Raw genomic sequence first — 26,232 nt, 5'->3', positions numbered from 1 at the left:
TGTATGTAACTTGTTTAGACATTTCTTTGTTCCGTAGTGTCCCCAAACTGTGTGAGTGTGTGCAACGAGATTGTGTACAGAATCTTGTGGTATGCAAACGCACCAGTTAGTAGCATTTGTGTGTCTTTTGTAGAAAAGTATGTTGTTGTGTAACATGTATCTGTCTTGTAAAGTGTCATTGTGTTGTTGTACTATGATTTGTTTTATTTTGTACCAGTGTGGATCTGAATCTTGTAGTGTTGCCATGTTCTTGCATAGGTCTATGTAGTATTGTGTAAACTGTTTGTCTTGCATGAGTAGTATTCTGTAATCGTGTGTGTTCTCAAAGTCTGTATTGTTATGATGTAATCCTTGCGGTAGTCTTGAAAGTGTGTCAGCTATTATGTTGTCTTTTCCCTTGATGTGCTTGATTTCAAAAGAGTAATTCTGTAATGCAAGTGCCCATCGTGTAAGTCTAGGATGAATGAGTTTACATGACAAAAGGAATGTAAGTGCTTGATGGTCAGTGTATATAATGGTGTGTCTTCCATACAGATAATAATTAAACTTTTTAAATGCCCATATAATAGATAATGTTTCCAATTCTGTGGTGGAGTAAGATCTTTCACATTCTGTTAAAGTACGACTGGCAAAACCAATGATCTTAATATGTTCTGAAGTTTCTGTATTAACAAGTTGAAATAAACAACATCCCAAACCAATGTTTGATGCATCACAAGCAATACAAAAGTTCAAATTGAAGTCTGGATGTTCCAGCATGTTAGAATTTACTAAGGCTTCTTTGATTTTAGTAAAGTCATTTTCACAGTCTTGGTTCCAAATCCATACCTGGTTCTTCTTTAATAAGTTTAGTAAGTATCTGCTATTGAGTAACTGTTTAGGTATGAATCGTCTGAAAAATGAGCATAGACCGAGAAATGATTTTAACTGTTTCTTATTAGTGGGACTGGGGAAATGTCTGATAGCATCTAATTTTGAAGGGTCAGGTTTAATGCCTTGTGTGTTGATGATGTGTCCTAGGTATTTGATCTCACAACAAGCAAATCTAGATTTACAAATATTGGCAGTGATACCAGCTTGTGTGAATCTGCATAGTAAAGTGTTCAGGGTATCAGTGTGATCCTTCCAGGTTTTTGAGGCAATCAGTATGTCATCTACATAGTGTGTAACAGTCTCTAGTAAATCATCACCGAGTACAGAGTTCAGTGCAGTAATGAATACTCCTGAGCTTACATTTAGGCCAAATGGTAATACACAAAATTGATAAGTTCTGCCACCAAACATAAAGGCTGTATATTTTCTGGATTCTTTGCTTATTGGCACCTGCCAAAACGAATTTTTAAGGTCTATTGTAGAGAAATATTTTGCATCCAAGAACTTCTGAAGTTGTTCGTCAAGATTTTCTGGTTGTGTCCTCACAGGTAAGATAATTTGGTTGATAGCTCTTGCATCTAATACTAACCTGATACTTCCATTGTGTCTTTTCACTACATGCAAAGGGCTACAATATGGAGATGTTGATGGTTCTATAATATTCCATGTAATCATTTTCTTTAGTTCTTCCCAAACTGCAGGTCGCAGAGCTAGAGGTACATTGTATGACTTGTGGTAATAGATTTGGTGAGGCTTGACTTCAATCGTATACATATATGTGTTGATCCTACCTGGCTTACTAGTGAAAACATCCTTATTCTTAAGTAAAATATGTTTAAGCTGGGATCTCTCCTCTTCATTAATAGCATCACATTCTGATAACTTAGGATTAATTTGTGTAAGTACATCATTCACTACCTCACCGTGTGATACAGGTTGCTGTGTGGAATCTATGTCAGTCTCACGTATAATCTGTATCTTGTAGCCAGAACAGTGCTTGTTATGGTCTACTAGTCGAGTGTCCAAGTTCAAAACTATGTCTCTGCCTTCATACTTAAAATAACAAATGCCTTTGGAGAAGTCTATAGTACAGTCCTTCTCGCAAAGAAAATCAATACCCAATATACAATTGGCAGCAAGGTTTTGGACAACTAGGAAAGGCCATTGTACGATTCCATTTCCCATATTAACAGTCACAAATACCTGCTTATTAACTCTACTTGACTTATTACCTAATGCAGTTAATATTAAACAGTTCTGAACTGGGAACTCTGGTATCTTAGAAGTTTTCTTCATCATAGTATAAAAATTGTGAGAAATCACACTGACAGCAGCTCCTGTATCAATAATTATGTTAGTAGGTATACCTCCTACTATGCCTGAGGTGGAAGACAGTACAAATCTTTTCTTTACATTGTGACATTGTGTGTTGTCATTTATCAGATCATCAGCTAAGTTTCCACTTTCATTATATCTTAAGAATAGTGTAGGCAACTCTTGTTGTGTAAATGTTAATTTTTCTTGTTTCACAGTTTCACTAGCAAGTGTGTATTCAAACATAGTTTCTAAATTGAAGTTGCCCCCCAAATGTTCCTCAGTCACGACCTGGGGCTCAGTAATGACTGGTTCTAGTTTACCTGGTTTGTCTGGTCATTGGTAAGTGTAGTTGTAGTTTCATTAGCTACCTCAATAATATTTACATTTGGATATTGTCTTTGCCAATCACCTGTCTGGTTTCGTTTGGCTGAAGTCACTTGTTGGTTTGTGTTGCTTGTTTGCGCAAAATTCCCTTGTGGCATCTGAATATGATTTTGTGGTGGCGGTTGCTGTGTTTGCCACTGTCTCACATCATACTGGTTGTCGTTCTGATTAAAGTGCGGTGTAAGTGTTCCATTTCTTGTGTAATCTGTGTTGTTGTTTCTTTGCCAGTGTTTGTGTTTTGCTTTGTGTCCGTTGTTGTTTCCATTATTCCTTCTTGAATTAAAATTGTTGTTTCTTCGTTTTTTGTACGGGTTATCTCCCTGTGTATAGTTGTAGTTGTTGTTTGTGTGCAGCTGTGAGTTGTGGTGACTGTTTTGCATGTTTACTGTGTGTTGTGAATTTTGCTGTGTGTTTGGTAATGTAGCAATGTAGACATGTTGATTCCTACTGCGTGAGTTGTGTGTTGGTTCTTGTTCTTCATATAGTAAATCAACAGCATCTAACTTTTCCAAAAAATATTCAGGATCGTCGTCCGGTAAGTACAGTAATTTCTCTTTAATATTAAAAGGAAGTCTTGCTTTCAGTGATCGGATCACATCTTTTGGTTTCACTGGTTCATTAAGGAAGTGTGTCATGTTTAGGTACTTCTCGAAATATCTGCGCAGGTTGCCGTTTTTAGGATTGAAGTGTTCGGGTTCAGTGACTTGTTTGCGGATGCGTTCCTGCACAGTGGGTGACCAAAACTTATTCAAGAAGGCGCGTTCAAACTGCTCGTATGTTACACATCTGTCGCTTTCATGGTAAGCCCAGACAGCAGCGTCCCCTTGAATGTAATCCACAACGTACGCAATGCGTTTGTGGTCGCTCCACGAACGTGGGAATGCGTTCCTAAAAGCTTTTAAGAAGATGACAGGGTGTACAGCGTTTTTGCCTGGTATAAAAGGTTGGAATTTACGGTGCTTGAATAGACTTTCTTCTTCTTTGTTACGTGTTCGTCTGTTTCTTTCCATGTAATCATTGAATTTCTTCCCTGTGTGTACATGGTTCTTCATCAGAATGATAATTGTATTGTATTTCAGGTGATGGGTATCTGTTGCTATGCGTGTCAGTGTATTGTGTATTTGAGTGTTGAAATTCGTGTGAGTACATGTGTTCATTCCCGAATCGAGATTTTCTTCTGTGTGTGTAAAAATGTGTAGTGGGTGTACTATTGGGTTGTACCTGACATTGAGTTGTCTTTGCATATCGTCATCGATTACTTGCCTATTGTTGTTCATGTATTCCACTACAGAATCGTGCACAATATGTGGCAATTTGTTTTGTATACATTCTTCAAAAATTTCGTCTTTGTGTGCCGTCCATTCTTTAAATTGTGAATTAATGCGAGACAAATGGGGTTCAGCCTCTATCTGTATTGTTGTGTGAATCTGTTTGTGAATGTCAGCTACGTTTGTTTCTATTGTATTCACCTTTAAATTAATTTCGTCACATGCGTGCGTGTTTGATTCTAGTTTGCAATTAATAGTTTCACAGGTTTTTGTCAAGTCATGGATGTGATTGGCATTGTCGCTTTGTCGTAATTCTAAATTTTCGAATTTTTCCGTAAGATCGTCGACCTGTTTGGAAAGACGTGTATTAATTTCATCTACCTTTTGAGTCAGTATGGGGAAGTCTGATTTTATGTCATTTCTGAAGGCTGCATTGTCTGTCATTAATTGTGAGAATTTTTCGTCATTATCTTGCTTAATATTGGATATGCCTTCCAAAATTGAATTCAGTATAGCGCCAAAATTTTGATTGCAAAATGAGCTTGCCCCCGCCGCGTCATTAGACGTGCCGTGGTCTCTCAGGTTTGGTTCTGAATTGCTCCTCTCGGCGTTTATTTGTGTCTGTAGCGGATTATTTTGATGTGTTTGCGTGTCTGTATTAATTTCTGTGTCTGAATGTGTCTGTGTATCCATGTTTGCATTACTTGATTGTTGTTCCATTGTGTACTGGTGTCGAGTTTTTACCATATCGTGAGTAAATTGTGTGCAAGAAAAAAATCGTTTAAACGCGTAGAGTGAAAATGTACTGCCTATGTGTGTGTTTAAATGACTGAGAATGATTGAGAGATGACTTTAAAGATCGAAAGTAGCATACGTGTTAATGGTGACTAGCCATGTTGCTTGAATCTTGTACAATGTCGGCCATATTGTGCAATGTAACTTGCGTATTGTTGGATCGGAATGTAATCGTCTGAATAATGAGATTTCGCGGAATTTGGAAAACATTACTGAATGGAAACTGAATATTGAATTTAATGCTGAGAAAAATAATTTTGAATGAAAAATGTGCTTGGAATCAATTGTGGATGCGCGAGTGCTGCGTCTTACCGTACATATCGTCTTGATGCGAAGATTGCATTTCCAGTCCAAATTGTCTCCAGATTTTATTCGTTTTCTTCAATATTCTCGTCACCGGTCAGGATGTACATGAAAAAGAACAATTAGTTGTAGTACAGATACAATAATGAGTCCTGGCACATAGTCGCCAATGTAACAAATAAAAAATATAAAATAAAATAATAATATATAATAATAATAATTTGTAATAATAATAATTGTTATTTGTTTGGATAAGTAATTGAGGGATTAAAATTTTACGCCGTGAATTAATCGAGCTTCGCACGTCCGAAGATGTACGGAACGTAGCCAGGGCTCATTATGTATTTTTTTTTGTAGACAGAGTCTGATATCTGACCTCAGCATCAATCATGAAAATGGAGTGACTAAAACTACTAAAACAAAGAAAAGCATACGATTAAATAAACATATATTCATTTCAACATATACATTACGATATAAATTACACTTACGTAAAATTCTAGATAAATAAAGGCAGATCATTCACAAATGAGAGCGACTTATTAATTCTGCGCCTCTTTTCTGCTAATAAATATCAATATGGCTAACTGTGGAGCCGCATAAAATATTAAGTCCTTCTAGGACAACGAATGACATGAGAGTGTTGATGCCTACTGGCTGTGACAAGAGAGCGGTGTTAATTGCTTTATTTTGCATTCTCTTGTCTTAAAAAATCGATACATATAATCTAAGTTAACTAAATTAAATATTGTCTGTGCTCGAGTGCAAATGGTTCCTTAAAAACTCTGATATTTTAGTCAGTTTTGATGTGGTTTCTATTTTCAATCACGTTCCTCTCTCTGATTCGTTGCAGCTAATTGAGGTTAAGTTTGGTGTCAAGTTAACAAATTTGTTTCGACATGTGCTGACGTCCACTTACTTTTTATTCGATGGTCACTACTACGAACAGACTGATGGAGTTGCAATGGGAAGCCCGTTGTCACCTATTGTGGCCAATTTGTTTATGGAGGACTTTGAGGAACGTGTTTTGGAGTCAGCGACCTTGAAACCTGCGTGTTTTTTCAGATATGTAGACGATACTTTTGTTGTTTATCCTCATGGTAGTGAGAATTTAAACCGGTTTTTGGAACATCTGAATTCAATCCACCCCAATATTCAGTTCACTATGGAGGTGGAAAAGAATGGATGCCTTCCCTTCCTTGATGTGTTGGTCGAAAGGAAGACTGATGCTACGTTGGGACATTCTGTTTATAGGAAGCCTACCCACACTGATTTGTATCTGCGAGCTGATAGTTGTCACCATCCAGCTCAGCGTGAAGGAGTACTTCGCATCTTGGTTCACAGGGCCCACGTTATCTCAGACGCTGAAAGTTTGGCAGCTGAACTATCACATCTCGAAGTCACCTTTCATCAGAATAGTTATAGTGAGAGGCAGATCAAACGTGCGTTGCGCCATCAGCCTTCTGGGCAACGGGTGAGTGACGATAGCAGCGAAGTGGCACCTAAGTCTACGGACTTTTTGCTTTACCCAGGAAGCATTTCCAACAGGATTGGCCGTATTTTGCGGAAATATGATGTGAAATGTGTTTTTCGACCACCTTCTAAGATTAAGGCCCTGTTGGCATCCGTAAAAGATGATCTTGGTTTGCGTAAGGCTGGGGTCTATCGTATTCCTTGCAGTTGTGGCACGTCATATATTGGTCAGACAATCAGGACTGTGGAAGACCGGTGTATTGAACATGGGTCACACACGCTTACAACAGCCGAGCAAATCCGCTATTGCAGAACATTGCCTTGACGCTGGTCATCCTATGGAATACAACAACACGGAGATTCTGGCTTGCACGTCCGGCTCTTGCGATAGTGTTATTAAGGAAGCTGTTGAAATCAGACAATCAAGCAACCTGATTAACAGAGATGGTGGATGTTGTTTAAAAGCTTCTGTCTCTCATCAAAAAACAGAGGGACAGAATTAGTGCTACCTCACCTGTTGATTAATAGTAACTACCGATATTACTGATGTTGGTTATCTTTGTTTGTATTGACACTTGTCCTGTGTGTGGTGTCTTCCGTATTTCTCCTCTGTGAACTGAGATATTAAATTTGCTTGCACATTTCTTCTCCCTTGCATTTGTGCCTTGAGAATGAATGGCAGGGTGTGCTCCTGTCGAAATATCGGCGGTGTTCGACGATGTCACCCGGCAGCAAACCCGTAAGTTATTTGAACATTCAATTCGCCGGGAAAAGTTAAAGTCTCACAGTTCATCTTTCTTTGCAATCAACTACACAGTGAGGTACCTATATTATAGATCAACGCTACGCTGGTCCTGTGGCGGAGCGGTTCTAGGCGCTTCAGTCCGCAACCGCGCGACTGCTACGGTCGCAGGTTCGAATCCTGCCTCGGGCATGGATGTGTGTGTGATGTCCTTAGGTTAGTCAGGATTAAGTAGTTCTAAGTTCTAGTGGACGGATGACCTCAGATGTTGAGTCCCATAGTGCTCAGAGCCATTTGAAACATATCAACGCAACGATTCGCGCCAAGATTGGTGTAAATGGGAATACCTTCAATGCAGAACAACAAATATGTGAAATGTCCTTGAGATGCAGAAAGTTTATTTTAGATTACCATGGTTATGTTGATAAGTAATCTAAACTGAATGTAAACTGAAACTAGCTTTACTGGATGTGGTACAGTAGATCGTCCTCTTATAATTTTCTCGGACTTTAAGTTACTTTTATGTTACTCGTGTAGTTAAAGGCCAGGCGTACTGATCGCAGATTAATTAATTACTGTGTGCCAAGTCAGAAGCAAATCAGCTATTGCTTCGTTGCTAGGACAGGCAACTGATATTGGTTGGACCTCGATAGTTTCATACACTTCTAGCACTTCCATCTATTTTTCTGCTCTCCTTTTGCTCATCTTGTTCGCATGCTGTCGTTAGGACACACAATTCCTTAAGGCCATGATTCTAACTAAAGGTGTTGCATTTTACCGTCAGTTCTCAAAAGTAACAATAGCAACATCGAGTGTTCCGTAAGTAACCGTAATACGACAACTGAATCTAGCAGTACACATTCCTGATAAGATCAACAGCACACTCTATCCGCAGACGTGTTTGTCTACTTAAAATTATCGTAGCTGAATTGTTATCGTTCGTAAATGCAGAATGGCAGCACCTTAACTTTATCTACTATACGGCAGCCTCTTTTAAATGCGGACAGACGAATGATTAAACTTACTAGCAACAGGGAGAAACAGCATCATCCGATTACAAAATTCATTAAATGTATTCCCAATTGCGAATGTGGATTCGAATCCGGATTTCCCGATTATCGCAAGCAGTCGCTTTACCATTTGACTACGTGTGCACGACTCACTGTCAGACCCGAACTTCCATACGTACGATATTGCAATGAGTTTGTTATTCTGAATTACGATGAAAATTTCCTTTGGACATGCATCCTTGTAGAATGGAATGACAACGAAAATTTGTGCCGGAATTGGCCTCAAACCCGGATCTTCCGCTTATCGAGAGGAATCGCCTTACGGTTTGGCTATCAGTGTACTGCTCACGGCCAGACCCAAACTTCCATATGTCGTCAACCATGCGTCTACAACCTGTACTCGTACATCCATTATGTACATTCTCGCACAGGTGACATATTTTGCTTGAAAGTTCTTTGCCAGGTGTCGACGGATAAATACATTATTGTAGCGCCTGTGTTATTCCTAATTACGGTATAATATACATGCATGCGTGGATTAGTGGCAATCTTTTGAAATACTTCACGTCATTTAAACTATCAACGACACGATACTAAATTTAACGAGAACACCATTCCAGTAGTAGAAACAGATAAAAATTGTTGTCTGGGGAAGAACTACCTAGCTATTAAAAAAGACAATAATGCGACCTGTTCTACAATACAGTAGCAGTGTGCAGTTGTCATCAAGTATGTCTGACAGCACACCACGATTCAATTTGCAGACATGCTGCTCTGTCCGTAACATGTCGGCTTATCGGGTGGCTATAATTAAAGAGCAACTACTCATCGAGGTCAAGTGTCGGCTGTAATTGTGGTGTGGCAGCGAAACGTGGCGCATATGCTGTTGCGTTAATGCGGAACCGATTTGTGCTGAAAAAAATTAGATCCGATTTAGGCCTACAGGAGCATTTTTGGCGCTGTCATCATCTCGTCGCCGTTTCCGATGTTCATATTCCACAAGTTCTTCAAGCGGAATTTAATAATAATAACAGCATTATGTCTTTATCACTTGTTTGACCTATTCTACCCACGTCCCGTTCCCAATCCATTACATTTGGAAACATTTTTACTCGTCTTCATTGCATTCACAGCGCCAGCGCCAACAAAGTTTTTTCCATTGTAAATCGGTTACATGCTAACGTATTGTTGTAGCTATCAAGCTTAACTGCTATGCGCTAAATGCAGTCCACATAGGACCTCTACGAGAAGCTGCACTTTAGTTATAGTTGCCCAAAACGTCAAACGAAAGTACAAGTGCCGCTCAATTGTCCGTATTCAGAATGCAATTTTCACTCTCGGCGGAGTGTGCACTGACGTGAAACTTCATGGAAGTCTGCCGGACATAGGCTCGAACTCGGGGCCTCAAGGGGACTGATGACCTCAACATAATGATCAGAGCCATTTAAACCATTTGAACCAGTACTCGTCCTCACAACTACTTGTGTTCTACCTTCCAAACTTTGCAGAAGGTCTCCAGCAAGCCTTGCAGATCTAGCACACACGACAGAAAGGATATTGTGGTGACATGGCTTAGCTAGAAATTTCCAGAATGAAATTTTAATTGTGCAGCGGAGTGTGCGCTGATGACCTCAACCTAGTGCTCAGAGCCATTTGAACCATTTTAACCAGATATCGTCCTCACACCTACTTGTGTTCTAAGTTCCAAACTTTGCAGAAGGCCGTCACCAAGCTTTACAGAACTAGCACACCCGCAAGAAAGGATATTGTGGTGACATGGCTTAGCTAGAAGTTTCCAGATTGAAATTTTCACTCTGCAGCGGAGTGTACGCTGATGACCTCAACATAGTGCTCAGAGACATTTGAACCTTTTGAACCAGTACTCGTCCTCACAGCTACTTGTGTTCTACCTTCCAAGCTTTGCCGAAGATCTCCAGCATACTTTACAGGGCTAGCACACCCGGAAGAAAGGATATTTTGGTGACATGGCTTAACTAGAAGTTTCCACAATGAAATTTTCACTCTGCAGCAGAGTGTACGCTGATGACCTCAACATAGTGCTCACAGACATTTGAACCACTTGAACCAGTACTTGTCCTCACAGCTACTTGTGTTCTACCTTCCAAACTTTGCAGAAGGTCTTCAGCAAGCTTTACAGAACTAGCACACCCGCAAGAAAGGATATTGTGGTGACATGGCTTAGCTAGAAGTTTCCAGAATGAAATTTTCACTCTGCAGCGGAGTGTACGCTGATGACCTCAACATAGTGCTCAGAGACATTTGAACCTTTTGAACCAGTACTCGTCCTCACAGCTACTTGTGTTCTACCTTCCAAGCTTTGCCGAAGATCTCCAGCATACTTTACAGGGCTAGCAAACCCGGAAGAAAGGATATTGTGGTGACATGGCTTAACTAGAAGTTTCCACAATGAAATTTTCACTCTGCAGCAGAGTGTACGCTGATGACCTCAACATAGTGCTCACAGACATTTGAACGACTTGAACCAGTACTCGTCCTCACAGCTACTTGTGTTCTACCTTCCAAACTTTGCAGAAGGTCTTCAGCAAGCTTTACAGAACTAGCACACCCGCAAGAAAGGATATTGTGGTGACATGGCTTAGCTAGAAGTTTCCAGAATGAAATTTTCACTCTGCAGCGGAGTGCACGCTGATGACCTCAACATAGTGCTCAGAGACATTTGAACCATTTGAACCAGTACTCGTCCTCACAGCTACTTGTGTTCTACCTTCCAAACTTTGCAGAAGGTCTTCAGCATACTTTACAGAACTAACACACCCGGAAGAAAGGATATTGTGGTGACATGGCTTAACTAGAAGTTTCCAGAATGAAATTTTCACTCTGCAGTGCACTGTGCGCTGATGACCTCAACATAGTGCTCAGAGCCATTTGAACCATTTTAACCAGGTCTCGTCCTCACAACTACTTGCGTTCTACCTTCCAAACTTCGCAGAAGGTCTCCAGCTAGCCTTGCAGAACTAGCACACCCGGAAGAAAGGATATTGTGGTGACATGGCTTAGCTAGAAGTTTCCAGAATGAAATTTTCACTCTGCAGCGGAGTGTGCGCTGTGACCTCAACCTAGTACTCAGAGCCATTTGAACCATTTGAACCAGTACTCGTCCTCACACCTACTTGTGTTCTAACTTCCAAACTTTGCAGAAGGCCTTCACCAAGCTTTACAGAACTAGCACACCCGCAAGAAAGGATATTGTGGTGACATGGCTTAGCTAGAAGTTTCCAGAAAGAAATTTTCACTCTGCAGCGGAGTGTACGCTGATGACCTCAACATAGTGCTCAGAGACATTTGAACCATTTGAACCATTACTCGTCCTCACAGCTACTTGTGTTCTACCTTCCAAACTTTGCAGAAGGCCTTCACCAAGCTTTACAGAACTAGCACACCCACAAGAAAGGATATTGTGGTGACATGGCTTAGCTAGAAGTTTCCAGAATGAAATTTTCACTCTGCAGCGGAGTGTACGCTGATGACCTCAACATAGTGCTCAGAGACATTTGAACCATTTGAACCAGTACTCGTCCTCACAGCTACTTGTGTTCTACCTTCCAAACTTTACAGAAGGCCTTCACCAAGCTTTACGTAACTAGCACACCCGCAAGAAATATATTGTGGTGACATGGCTTAGCTAGAAGTTTCCAGAATGAAATTTTCACTCTGCAGCGGAGTGTACGCTGATGACCTCAACATAGTGCTCAGAGACATTTGAACCATTTGAACCAGTACTCGTCCTCACAGCTACTTGTGTTCTACCTTCCAAACTTTACAGAAGGTCTTCAGCACACTTTACAGAACTAGCACACCCGGAAGAAAGGATATTGTGGTGACATGGCTTAGCTAGAAGTTTCCAGAATGAAATTTTCACTGTGCAGCGGAGTGTGCGCTGATGACCTCAACCTAGTGCTCAGAGCCATTTGAACCATTTTAACCAGGTCTCGTGCTCACAACTACCTTTGTGCTAACTTCCAAACTTTGCAGAAGGCCTTCACCAAGCTTTACAGAACTAGCACACCTGCAAGAAAGGATATTGTGGTGACATGGCTTTGCTAGAAGTTTCCAGAATGAAATTTTCACTCTGCAGCGGAGTGTACGCTGATGACCTCAAAATTGTGCTCAGAGACATTTGAACCAGTACTCGTCCTCACAGCTACTTGTGTTCTACCTTCCAAACTTTGCAGAAGGTCTTCAGCATACTTTACAGAACTAGCACACCCGGAAGAAAGGATATTGTGGTGACATGGCTTGACTAGAAGTTTCCAGAATGAAATTTTCACTCTGCAGTGGACTGTGCGCTGATGACCTCAACATAGTGCTCAGAGCCATTTGAACCATTTTAACCAGGTCTCGTCCTCACAACTACTTGTGTTCTACGTTCCAAAGTTCGCAGAATGTCTCCAGCTAGCCTTGCAGAACTAGCACACCCGGAAGAAAGGATATTGTGGTGACATGGCTTAGCTAGAAGTTTCCAGAATGAAATTTTCACTCTGCAGCGGAGTGTGCGCTGATGACCTCAACATAGTGCTCAGAGACATTTGAACTATTTGAACCAGTACTCGTCCCCACAGCTACTTGTGTTCTACCTTCCAAACTTTGCAGAAGGTCTTCAGCATACTTTACAGAACTAGCACACCCGGAAGAAAGGATTTTGTGGTGACATGGTTTAACTAGAAGTTTCCAGAATGAAATTTTCACTCTGCGGTGGACTGTGCGCTGATGACCTCAACATAGTGCTCAGAGCCATTTGAACCATTTTAACCAGGTCTCGTCCTCACCACTACTTGTGTTCTACCTTCCAAATTTCGCAGAAGGTCTCCAGCTAGCCTTGCAGAACTAGCACACCCGGAAGAAAGGATATTGTGGTGACATGGCTTAGCTAGAAGTTTCCAGAATGAAATTTACACTCTGCAGCGGAGTGTGCGCTGATGACCTCAACCTAGTGCTCAGAGCCATTTGAACCACTTTAACCAGTACTCGTCCCCACAGCTACTTCTGTTCTACCTTCCAAACTTTACAGAAGGCCTTCACCAAGCTTTACAGAACTAGCACACCCGCTAGAAAGGATATTGTGGTGACATGGCTTAGCTAGAAGTTTTCAGAATGAAATTTTCACTCTGCAGCGGAGTGTACGTTGATGACCTCAACATAGTGCTCAGAGACATTTGAACCATTTGAACCAGTACTCGTCCTCAGAGCTACTTGGGTTCTACCTTCCAAACTTTGCAGAAGGCCTTCACCAAGCTTTACAGAACTAGCACACCCGCAAGAAAGGATATTGTGGTGACATGGCTTAGCTAGAAGTTTCCAGAATGAAATTTTCACTCTGCAGCGGAGTGTACGCTGATGACCTCAACATAGTGCTCAGAGACATTTGAGCCATTTGAACCAGTACTCGTCCTCACAGCTACTTGTGTTCTACCTTCCAAACTTTGCAGAAGGTCTTCAGCATACTTTACAGAACTGGCACACCCGGAAGAAAGGATATTGTGGTAACATGGCTTAGCTAGAAGTTTCCAGAATGAAATTTTCACTCTGCAGCGGAGTGTACGCTGATGACCTCAACATAGTGCTCAGAGACATTTGAACCATTTGAACCAGTACTCGTCCTCACAGCTACTTGTGTTCTACCTTCCAAACTTTGCAGAAGGTCTTCAGCATACTTTTCAGAATTAGCACACCCAGAAGAAAGGATATTGTGGTGACATGGCTTAGCTAGAAGTTTCCAGAATGAAATTTTCACTCTGCAGCGGAGTGTACGCTGATGATCTCAACATAGTGCTCAGAGACATTTGAACCATTTGAACCAGTCCTCGTCCTCACAGCTACTTGTGTTCTACCTTCCAAACTTTGCAGAAGGTTTCCAGCAAGCCTTGCAGATCTAGCACACACGAGAGAAAGGATATTGTGGTGACATGGCTTAGCTAGAAGTTTCCAGAATGAAATTTTCACTGTGCAGAGGAGTGTGCGCTGATGACCTCAACCTAGTGCTCAGAGCCATTTGAACCATTTTAACCAGGTCTCGTGCTCACAACTACTTTTGTGCTAACTTCCAAACTTTGCAGAAGGCCTTCACCAAGCTTTACAGACCTAGCACACCTGCAAGAAAGGATATTGTGGTGACATGGCTTTGCTAGAAGTTTCCAGAATGAAATTTTCACTCTGCAGCGGAGTGTACGCTGATGACCTCAAAATAGTGCTCAGAGACATTTGAACCATTTGAACCAGTACTCGCCCTCACAATTACTTGTGTTCTACCTTCCAAACTTTGCAGAAGGTCTTCAGCATACTTTACAGAACTAGCACACCCGGAAGAAAGGATATTGTGGTGACATGGCTTAACTAGAAGTTTCCAGAATGAAATTTTCACTCTGCAGTGGACTGTGCGCTGATGACCTCAACATAGTGCTCAGAGACATTTGAACCATTTTAGCCAGGTCTCGTCCTCACAACTACTTGTGTTCTACCTTCCAAACTTCGCAGAATGTCTCCAGCTAGCCTTGCAGAACTAGGACACCCGGAAGAAAGGATATTGTGGTGACATGGCTTAGCTAGAAGTTTCCAGAATGAAATTTTCACTCTGCAGCGGAGTGTGCGCTGATGACCTCAACATAGTGCTCAGAGACATTTGAACCATTTGAACCAGTACTCGTCCTCACAGCTACTTGTGTTCTACCTTCCAAACTTTGCAGAAGGTCTTCAGCATACTTTACAGAACTAGCACACCCGGAAGAAAGGATATTGTGGTGACATGGCTTAACTAGAAGTTTTCAGAATGAAATTTTCACTCTGCAGTGGACTGTGCGCTGATGACCTCAACATAGTGCTCAGAGCCATTTGAACCATTTTAACCAGGTCTCGTCCTCACAACTACTTGTGTTCTACCTTCCAAACTTCGCAGAAGGTCTCCAGCTAGCCTTGCAGAACTAGCACACCCGGAAGAAAGGATATTGTGGTGACATGGCTTAGCTAGAAGTTTCCAGAATGAAATTTTCACTCTGCAGCGGAGTGTGCGCTGATGACCTCAACCTAGTGCTCAGAGCCATTTGAACCACTTTAACCAGTACTCGTCCCCACAGCTACTTCTGTTCTACCTTCAAACCTTTACAGAAGGCCTTCACCAAGCTTTACAGAACTAGCACACCCGCTAGAAAGGATATTGTGGTGACATGGCTTTGCTAGAAGTTTCCAGAATGAAATTTTCACTCTGCAGCGGAGTGTACGCTGATGACCTCAACATAGTGCTCAGAGACATTTGAACCATTTGAACCAGTACTCGTCCTCACAGCTACTTGTGTTCTACCTTCCAAACTTTGCAGAAGGTCTTCAGCATACTTTTCAGAATTAGCACACCCAGAAGAAAGGATATTGTGGTGACATGGCTTAGCTAGAAGTTTCCAGAATGAAATTTTCACTCTGCAGCGGAGTGTACGCTGATGATCTCAACATAGTGCTCAGAGACATTTGAACCATTTGAACCAGTCCTCGTCCTCACAGCTACTTGTGTTCTACCTTCCAAACTTTGCAGAAGGTTTCCAGCAAGCCTTGCAGATCTAGCACACACGAGAGAAAGGATATTGTGGTGACATGGCTTAGCTAGAAGTTTCCAGAATGAAATTTTCACTGTGCAGAGGAGTGTGCGCTGATGACCCCAACCTAGTGCTCAGAGCCATTTGAACCATTTTAACCAGGTCTCGTGCTCACAACTACTTTTGTGCTAACTTCCAAACTTTGCAGAAGGCCTTCACCAAGCTTTACAGAACTAGCACACCTGCAAGAAAGGATATTGTGGTGACATGGCTTTGCTAGAAGTTTCCAGAATGAAATTTTCACTCTGCAGCGGAGTGTACGCTGATGACCTCAAAATAGTGCTCAGAGACATTTGAACCATTTGAACCAGTACTCGCCCTCACAATTACTTGTGTTCTACCTTCCAAACTTTGCAGAAGGTCTTCAGCATACTTTACAGAACTAGCACACCCGGAAGAAAGGATATTGTGGTGACATGGCTTAACTAGAAGTTTCCAGAATGAAATTTTCACTCTGCAGTGGACTGTGCGCTGATGACCTCAACATAGTGCTCAGAGCCATTTGAACCATTTTAGCCAGGTCTCGTCCTCTCAACTACTTGTGTTCTACCTTCCAAACTTCGCAGAATGTCTCCAGCTAGCCTTGCAGAACTAGGACACCCGGAAGAAAGGATATTGTGGTGACATGGCTTAGCTAGAAGTTTCCAGAATGAAATTTTCACTGTGCAGCGGAGTGTGCGCTGATGACCTCAACATAGTGCTCAGAGACATTTGAACCATTTGAACCAGTACTCGTCCTCACAGCTACTTGTGTTCTACCTTCAAAACTTTACAGAAGGCCTTCACCAAGCTTTACAGAACTAGCACACCCGCTAGAAAGGATATTGTGGTGACATGGCTTAGCTAGAAGTTTCCAGAATGAAATTTTCACTCTCCAGCGGAGTGTACGTTGATAACCTCAACATAGTGCTCAGAGACATTTGAACCATTTGAACCAGTACTCGTCCACACAGCTACTTGTGTTCTACCTTCCAAACTTTGCAGAAGGCCTTCACCAAGATTTACAGAACTAGCACACCCGGAAGAAAGGATATTGTGGTCACATGGCTTAGCTACAAGTTTCCAGAATGAAATTTTCACTCTGCAGCGGAGTGTACGCTGTTGACCTCAACATAGTGCTCAGAGACATTTGAACCATTTGAACCAGGTCTCGTCCTCACAACTACTTGTGTTCTAACTTCCAAATTTTGCAGAAGGCCTTCACCAAGCTTTACAGAACTAGCACACCCGGAAGAAAGGATTTTGTGGTGACATGGCTTAGCTAGAAGTTTCCAGAATGAAATTTTCACTCTGCAGCGGAGTGTACGCTGATGACCTCAACATAGTGCTCGGAGACATTTGAACCATTTGAACCAGTACTCCTCCTCACAGTTACTTGTGTTCTACCTTCCAAACTTTGCAGAAGGCCTTCACCAAGCTTTACAGAACTAGCACACCCGGAAGAAAGGATATTGTGGTGACATGGCCTAGCTAGAAGTTTCCAGAATGAAATTTTCACTCTGCAGCGGAGTGTACGCTGATGACCTCAACATAGTGCTGAGAGACATTTGAACCATTTGAACCAGTACTTGTCCTCACAGCTATTTGTGTTCTACCTTCCAAACTTTACAGAAGGCCTTCACCAAAATTTACAGAATTAGCACACCCGCAAGAAAGGATATTGTGGTGACATGGCTTAGCTAGAAGTTTCCAGAATGATATTTTCACTCTGCAGCGGAGTGTACGCTGATGACCTCAACATAGTGCTCAGAGACATTTGAACCATTTGAACCAGTACTCGTCCTCATAGTTACTTGTGTTCTACCTTCCAAATCTTTACAGAAGGCCTTCACCAAGCTTTACAGAACTAGCACACCCGCAAGACAGGATATTGTGGTGACATGGCTTAGCTAGAAGTTTCCAGAATGAAATTTTCACTCTGCAGCGGAGTGTACGCTGATGACCTCAACATAGTGCTCAGAGACATTTGAACCATTTGAACCAGTACTCGTTCTCACAGCTACTTGTGTTCTACCTTCCAAACTTTGCAAAAGGCCTTCACCAAGCTTTACAGTACTAGCACACCCGCAAGAAGGGATATTGTGGTGACATGGCTTAGCTAGAAGTTTCCAGAATGAAATTTTCACTCTGCAGTGGAGTGTACGCTGATGACCTCAACATAGTGCTCAGAGACATTTGAACCATTTGAACCAGTACTCGTCCTCACAGCTACTTGTGTTCTACCTTCCAAACTTTGCAGAAGGTCTTCAGCATACTTTACAGAACTAGCACACCCGGAAGAAAGGATATTGTGGTGACATGGCTTAACGAGAAGTTTCCAGAATGAAATTTTCACTGTGCAGCGGAGTGTACGCTGATGACCTCAAAATAGTGCTGAGAGACATTTGAACCATTTGAACCTGTACTCGTCCTCACAGCTACTTGTGTTCTACCTTCCAAACTTTGCAGAAGGTCTTCAGCAAGCTTTACGGAACTAGCACACCCGCAAGAAAGGATATTGTGGTGACATGGCTTAGTTAGATGTTTTCAGAATGAAAATTTCACTCTGCAGCAGAGTGTACGCTGATGACTTCAACATAGTGCTCAGAGACATTTGAAATATTTGAACCATTACTCGTCCTCACAGCTACTTGTGTTCTACCTTCCAAACTTTGCAGAAGGCCTTCACCAAGCTTTACAGAACTAGCACACCCACAAGAAAGGATATTGTGGTGACATGGCTTAGCTAGAAGTTTCCAGAATGAAATTTTCACTCTGCAGCGGAGTGTACGCTGATGACCTCAACATAGTGCTCAGAGACATTTGAACCATTTGAACCAGTACTCGTCCTCGTAGCTACTTGTGTTCTACCTTCCAAACTTTACAGAAGGTCTTCAGCACACTTTACAGAACTAGCACACCCGGAAGAAAGGATATTGTGGTGACATGGCTTAGCTACAAGTTTCCAGAATGAAATTTTCACTGTGCAGCGGAGTGTGCGCTGATGACCTCAACCTAGTGCTCAGAGCCATTTGAACCATTTTAACCAGGTCTCGTGCTCACAACTACACTTGTGCTAACTTCCAAACTTTGCAGAAGGCCTTCACCAAGCTTTACAGAACTAGCACACCTGCAAGAAAGGATATTGTGGTGACATGGCTTTGCTAGAAGTTTCCAGAATGAAATTTTCACTCTGCAGCAGAGTGTACGCTGATGACCTTAAAATTGTGCTCAGAGACATTTGAACCAGTACTCGTCCTCACAGCTACTTGTGTTCTACCTTCCAAACTTTGCAGAAGGTCTTCAGCATACTTTACAGAACTAGCACACCCGGAAGAAAGGATATTGTGGTGACATGGCTTGACTAGAAGTTTCCAGAATGAAATTTTCACTCTGCAGTGGACTGTGCGCTGATGACCTCAACATAGTGCTAAGAGCCATTTGAACCATTTTAACCAGGTCTCGTCCTCACAACTACTTGTGTTCTACCTTCCAAAGTTCGCAGAATGTCTCCAGCTAGCCTTGCAGAACCAGCACACCCGGAAGAAAGGATATTGTGGTGACATGGCTTAGCTAGAAGTTTCCAGAATGAAATTTTCACTCTGCAGCGGAGTGTGCGCTGATGACCTCAACATAGTGCTCAGAGACATTTGAACTATTTGAACCAGTACTCGTCTCCACAGCTACTTGTGTTCTACCTTCCAAACTTTGCAGAAGGTCTTCAGCATACTTTACAGAACTACCACACCCGGAAGAAGGGATATTGTGGTGACATGGTTTAACTAGAAGTTTCCAGAATGAAATTTTCACTCTGCAGTGGACTGTGCGCTGATGACCTCAACATAGTGCTCAGAGCAATTTGAACCATTTTAACCAGGTCTCGTCCTCACAACTACTTGTGTTCTACCTTCCAAACTTCGCAGAACGTCTCCAGCTAGCCTTGCAGAACTAGCACACCCGGAAGAAAGGATATTGTGGTGACATGGCTTAGCTAGAAGTTTCCAGAATGAAATTTACACTCTGCAGCGGAGTGTGCGCTGATGACCTCAACCTAGTGCTCAGAGCCATGAACCACTTCAACCAGTACTCGTCCCCACAGCTACTTCTGTTCTACCTTCCAAACTTTACAGAAGGCCTTCACCAAGCTTTACAGAACTAGCACACCCGCTAGAAAGGATATTGTGGTGACATGGCTTAGCTAGAAGTTTTCAGAATGAAATTTTCACTCTGCAGCGGAGTGTACGTTGATGACCTCAACATAGTGCTCAGAGACATTTGAACCATTTGAACCAGTACTCGTCCTCAGAGCTACTTGGGTTATACCTTGCAAACTTTGCAGAAGGCCTTCACCAAGCTTTACAGAACTAGCACACCCGCAAGAAAGGATATTGTGGTGACATGGCTTAGCTAGAAGTTTCCAGAATGAAATTTTCACTCTGCAGCGGAGTGTACGCTGATGACCTCAACATAGTGCTCAGAGACATTTGAGCCATTTGAACCAGTACTCGTCCTCACAGCTACTTGTGTTCTACCTTCCAAACTTTGCAGAAGGTCTTCAGCATACTTTACAGAACTGGCACACCCGGAAGAAAGGATATTGTGGTAACATGGCTTAGCTAGAAGTTTCCAGAATGAAATTTTCACTCTGCAGCGGAGTGTACGCTGATGACCTCAACATAGTGCTCAGAGACATTTGAACCATTTGAACCAGTACTCGTCCTCACAGCTACTTGTGTTCTACCTTCCAAACTTTGCAGAAGGTCTTCAGCATACTTTTCAGAATTAGCACACCCAGAAGAAAGGATATTGTGGTGACATGGCTTAGCTAGAAGTTTCCAGAATGAAATTTTCACTCTGCTGCGGAGTGTACGCTGATGACCTCAACATAGTGCTCAGAGACATTTGAACCATTTGAACCAGTCCTCGTCCTCACAGCTACTTGTGTTCTACCTTCCAAACTTTGCAGAAGGCCTTCACCAAGCTTTACAGAACTAGCACATCCGCAAGAAAGGATATTGTGGTGACATGGCTTAGCTAGAAGTTTCCAGAATGAAATTTTCACTCTGCAGCGGAGTGTACGCTGATGACCTCAACATAGTGCTCAGAGACATTTGAACCATTTGAACCAGTACTCGTCCTCACAGCTACTTGTGTTCTACCTTCCAAACTTTACAGAAGGCCTTCACCAAGCTTTACAGAACTAGCACACCCGCAAGAAATATATTGTGGTGACATGGCTTAGCTAGAAGTTTCCAGAATGAAATTTTCACTCTGCAGCGGAGTGTACGCTGATGACCTCAACATAGTGCTCAGAGACATTTGAACCATTTGAACCAGTACTCGTCCTCACAGCTACTTGTGTTCTACATTCCAAACTTTACAGAAGGTCTTCAGCACACTTTACAGAACTAGCACACCCGGAAGAAAGGATATTGTGGTGACATGGCTTAGCTAGAAGTTTCCAGAATGAAATTTTCACTGTGCAGCGGAGTGTGCGCTGATGACCTCAACCTAGTGCTCAGAGCCATTTGAACCATTTTAGCCAGGTCTCGTGCTCACAACTACACTTGTGCTAACTTCCAAACTTTGCAGAAGGCCTTCACCAAGCTTTACAGAACTAGCACACCTGCAAGAAAGGATATTGTGGTGACATGGCTTTGCTAGAAGTTTCCAGAATGAAATTTTCACTCTGCAGAGGAGTGTACGCTGTTGACCTCAAAATAGTGCTCAGAGACATTTGAACCATTTGAACCAGTACTCGTCCTCACAGCTACTTGTGTTCTACCTTCCAAACTTTGCAGAAGGTCTTCAGCATACTTTACAGAACTAGCACACCCGGAAGAAAGGATATTGTGGTGACATGGCTTAACTAGAAGTTTCCAGAATGAAATTTTCACTCTGCAGTGGACTGTGCGCTGATGACCTCAACATAGTGCTCAGAGCCATTTGAACCATTTTAACCAGGTCTCGTCCTCACAACTACTTGTGTTCTACCTTCCAAACTTCGCAGAAGGTCTCCAGCTAGCCTTGCAGAACTACCACACCCGGAAGAAAGGATATTGTGGTGACATGGCTTAGCTAGAAGTTTCCAGAATGAAATTTTCACTCTGCAGCGGAGTGTGCGCTGATGACTTGAACCTAGTGCTCAGAGCCATTTGAACCACTTTAACCAGTACTCGTCCCCACAGCTACTTCTGTTCTACCTTCCAAACTTTACAGAATGCCTTCACCAAGCTTTACAGAACTAGCACACCCGCTAGAAAGGATATTGTGGTGACATGGCTTAGCTAGAAGTTTCCAGAATGAAATTTTCACTCTGCAGCGGAGTGTACGTTGATAACCTCAACATAGTGCTCAGAGACATTTGAACCATTTGAACCAGTACACGTCCACACAGCTACTTGTGTTCTACCTTCCAAACTTTGCAGAAGGCCTTCACCAAGCTTTACAGAACTAGCACACCCGGAAGAAAGGATATTGTGGTGACATGGCTTAGCTACAAGTTTCCAGAATGAAATTTTCACTCTGCAGCGGAGTGTACGCTGTTGACCTCAACATGGTGCTCAGAGACATTTGAACCATTTGAACCAGGTCTCGTCCTCACAACTACTTGTGTTCTAACTTCCAAATTTTGCAGAAGGCCTTCACCAAGCTTTACAGAACTAGCACACCCGGAAGAAAGGATTTTGTGGTGACATGGCTTAGCTAGAAGTTTCCAGAATGAAATTTTCACTCTGCAGCGGAGTGTACGCTGATGACCTCAACATAGTGCTCGGAGACATTTGAACCATTTGAACCAGTACTCCTCCTCACAGTTACTTGTGTTCTACTTTCCAAACTTTACAGAAGGCCTTCACAAAGCTTTACAGAACTAGCACACCTGGAAGAAAGGATATTGTGGTGACATGGCCTAGCTAGAAGTTTCCAGAATGAAATTTTCACTCTGCAGCGGAGTGTACGCTGATGACCTCAACATAGTGCTGAGAGACATTTGAACCATTTGATCCAGTACTTGTCCTCACAGCTATTTGTGTTCTACCTTCCAAACTTTACAGAAGGCCTTCACCAAAATTTACAGAATTAGCACACCCGCAAGAAAGGATATTGTGGTGACATGGCTTAGCTAGAAGTTTCCAGAATGAAATTTTCACTCTGCAGCGGAGTGTACGCTGATGACCTCAACATAGTGCTCAGAGACATTTGAACCATTTGAACCAGTACTCGTCCTCATAGCTACTTGTGTTCTACCTTCCAAATCTTTACAGAAGGCCTTCACCAAGCTTTACAGAACTAGCACACCCGCAAGACAGGATATTGTGGTGACATGGCTTAGCTAGAAGTTTCCAGAATGAAATTTTCACTCTGCAGCGGAGTGTACGCTGATGACCTCAACATAGTGCTCAATGACATTTGAACCATTTGAACCAGTACTCGTTCTCACAGCTACTTGTGTTCTACCTTCCAAACTTTGCAAAAGGCCTTCACCAAGCTTTACAGTACTAGCACACCCGCAAGAAGGGATATTGTGGTGACATGGCTTAGCTAGAAGTTTCCAGAATGAAATTTTCACTCTGCAGTGGAGTGTACGCTGATGACCTCAACATAGTGCTCAGAGACATTTGAACCATTTGAACCAGTACTCGTCCTCACAGCTACTTGTGTTCTACCTTCCAAACTTTGCAGAAGGTCTTCAGCATACTTTACAGAACTAGCACACCCGGAAGAAAGGATATTGTGGTGACATGGCTTAACTAGAAGTTTCCAGAATGAAATTTTCACTGTGCAGCGGAGTGTGCGCTGATGACCTCAACCTAGTGCTCAGAGCCATTTGAACCATTTTAACCATGTCTCGTCCTCGCAACTACTTGTGTGCTAACTTCCAAACTTTGCAGAAGGCCTTCACTAAGCTTTACAGAACTAGCACACCTGCAAGAAAGGATATTGTGGTGACATGGCTTAGCTAGAAGTTTCCAGAATGAAATTTTCACTCTGCAGCGGAGTGTACGCTGATGACCTCAACATAGCGCTCAGAGACATTTGAACCATTTGAACCAGTACTCGTCCTCACAGCTCCTTGTGTTCTACCTTCCAAACTTTGCAGAAGGCCTTCACCAAGCTTTACAGAACTAGCACACCCGGAAGAAAGAATATTGTGGTGACATGGCATAGCTAGTAGCTTCCAGAATGAAATTTTCACTCTGCGGCAGAGTGTACGCTGATGACCTCAACATAGCGCTTAGAGACATTGAACCATTTGAACCAGTACTCATCCTCTCAGCTCCTTGTGTTCTACCTTCCAAACTTTGCAGAAGGCCTTCACCAAGCTTCACAGAACTAGCATACCCGGATGAAAGGATATTGTGGTGACATGGCTTAGCTAGAAGTTTCCAGAATGAAATTTTCACTCTGCAGCGGAGTGTACGCTGATGACCTCAACATAGTGCTCAGAGACATTTGAACCATTTGAACCAGTACTCGTTCTCACAGCTACTTGTGTTCTACCTTCCAAACTTTGCAAAAGGCCTTCACCAAGCTTTACAGTACTAGCACACCCGCAAGAAGGGATATTGTGGTGACATGGCTTAGCTAGAAGTTTCCAGAAAGAAATTTTCACTCTGCAGTGGAGTGTACGCTGATGACCTCAACATAGTGCTCAGAGACATTTGAACCATTTGAACCAGTACTCGTCCTCACAGCTACTTGTGTTCTACCTTCCAAACTTTGCAGAAGGTCTTCAGCATACTTTACAGAACTAGCACACCCGGAAGAAAGGATATTGTGGTGACATGGCTTAACTAGAAGTTTCCAGAATGAAATTTTCACTGTGCAGCGGAGTGTGCGCTGATGACCTCAACCTAGTGCTCAGAGCCATTTGAACCATTTTAGCCATGTCTCGTCCTCGCAACTACTTGTGTGCTAACTTCCAAACTTTGCAGAAGGCCTTCACTAAGCTTTACAGAACTAGCACACCTGCAAGAAAGGATATTGTGGTGACATGGCTTAGCTAGAAGTTTCCAGAATGAAATTTTCACTCTACAGCGGAGTGTACGCTGATGACCTCAAAATAGTGCTGAGAGACATTTGAACCATTTGAACCAGTACTCGTCCTCACAGCTACTTGTGTTCTACCTTCCAAACTTTGCATAAGGTCTTCAGCAAGCTCTACGGAACTAGCACACCCGCAAGAAAGGATATTGTGGTGACATGGCTTAGCTAGATGTTTTCAGAATGAAAATTTCACTCTGCAGCAGAGTGTACGCTGATGACTTCAACATAGTGCTCAGAGACATTTGAACCATTTGAACCAGTACTCGTCTTCACAGCTACTTGTGTTCTACCTTCCAAACTTTGCAGAAGGTCTTCAGCAAGCTTTACAGAACTAGCACACCCGCAAGAAAGGATATTGTGGTGACATGGCTTAGCTAGAAGTTTCCAGAATGAAATTTTCGCTCTGCAGCGGAGTGTACGCTGATGACCTCAACATAGCGCTCAGAGACATTTGAACCATTTGAACCAGTACTCGTCCTCACAGCTCCTTGTGTTCTACCTTCCAAACTTTGCAGAAGGCCTTCACCAAGCTTTACAGAACTAGCACACCCGCAAGAAAGGATATTGTGGTGACATGGCTTAGCTAGAAGTTTCCAGAATGAAATTTTCACTCTGCAGCGGAGTGTACGGTGATGACCTCAACATAGTGCTCAAAGACATTTGAACCATTTGAACCAGTACTCGTCCTCACAGCTCCTTGTGTTCTACCTTCCAAACATTGCAGAAGGTCTTCAGCAAGCTTTACAGAACTAGCAACCCCGCAAGAATGGATATTGTGGTGACATGGCTTAGCTAGAAGTTTCCAGAATGAAATTTTCACTCTGCAGCGGAGTGTACGCTGATGACCTCAACATAGCGCTCAGAGACATTTGAACCATTTGAACCAGTACTCGTCCTCACAGCTCCTTGTGTTCTACGTTCCAAACTTTGCAGAAGGCCTTCACCAAGCTTTACAGAACTAGCACACCCGGAAGAAAGGATATTGGGGTGACATGGCATAGCTAGTAGCTTCCAGAATGAAATTTTCACTCTGCGGCAGAGTGTACGCTGATGACCTCAACATAGCGCTCAGAGACGTTTGAACCATTTGAACCAGTACTCATCCTCACAGCTCCTTGTGTTCTACCTTCCAAACTTTGCAGAAGGCCTTCACCAAGCTTCACAGAACTAGCATACCCGGATGAAAGGATATTGTGGTGACATGGCTTAGCTAGAAGTTTCCAGAATGAAATTTTCACTCTGCAGCGGAGTGTACGCTGATGACCTCAGCATAGTGCTCAAAGACATTTGAACCATTTGAACCAGTACTCGTCCTCACAGCTACTTGTGTTCTACCTTCCAAACTTTGCAGAAGGTCTTCAGCAAGCTTTACAGAACTAGCACACCCGCAAGAAAGGATATTGTGGTGACATGGCTTAGCT

This window comes from Schistocerca serialis, chromosome 7 (genome assembly GCF_023864345.2).
Source record: "Schistocerca serialis cubense isolate TAMUIC-IGC-003099 chromosome 7, iqSchSeri2.2, whole genome shotgun sequence".
Classification (NCBI taxonomy): Eukaryota; Metazoa; Arthropoda; class Insecta; order Orthoptera; family Acrididae; genus Schistocerca; species Schistocerca serialis.
Note: the sequence above shows the minus strand (reverse complement) of the source record.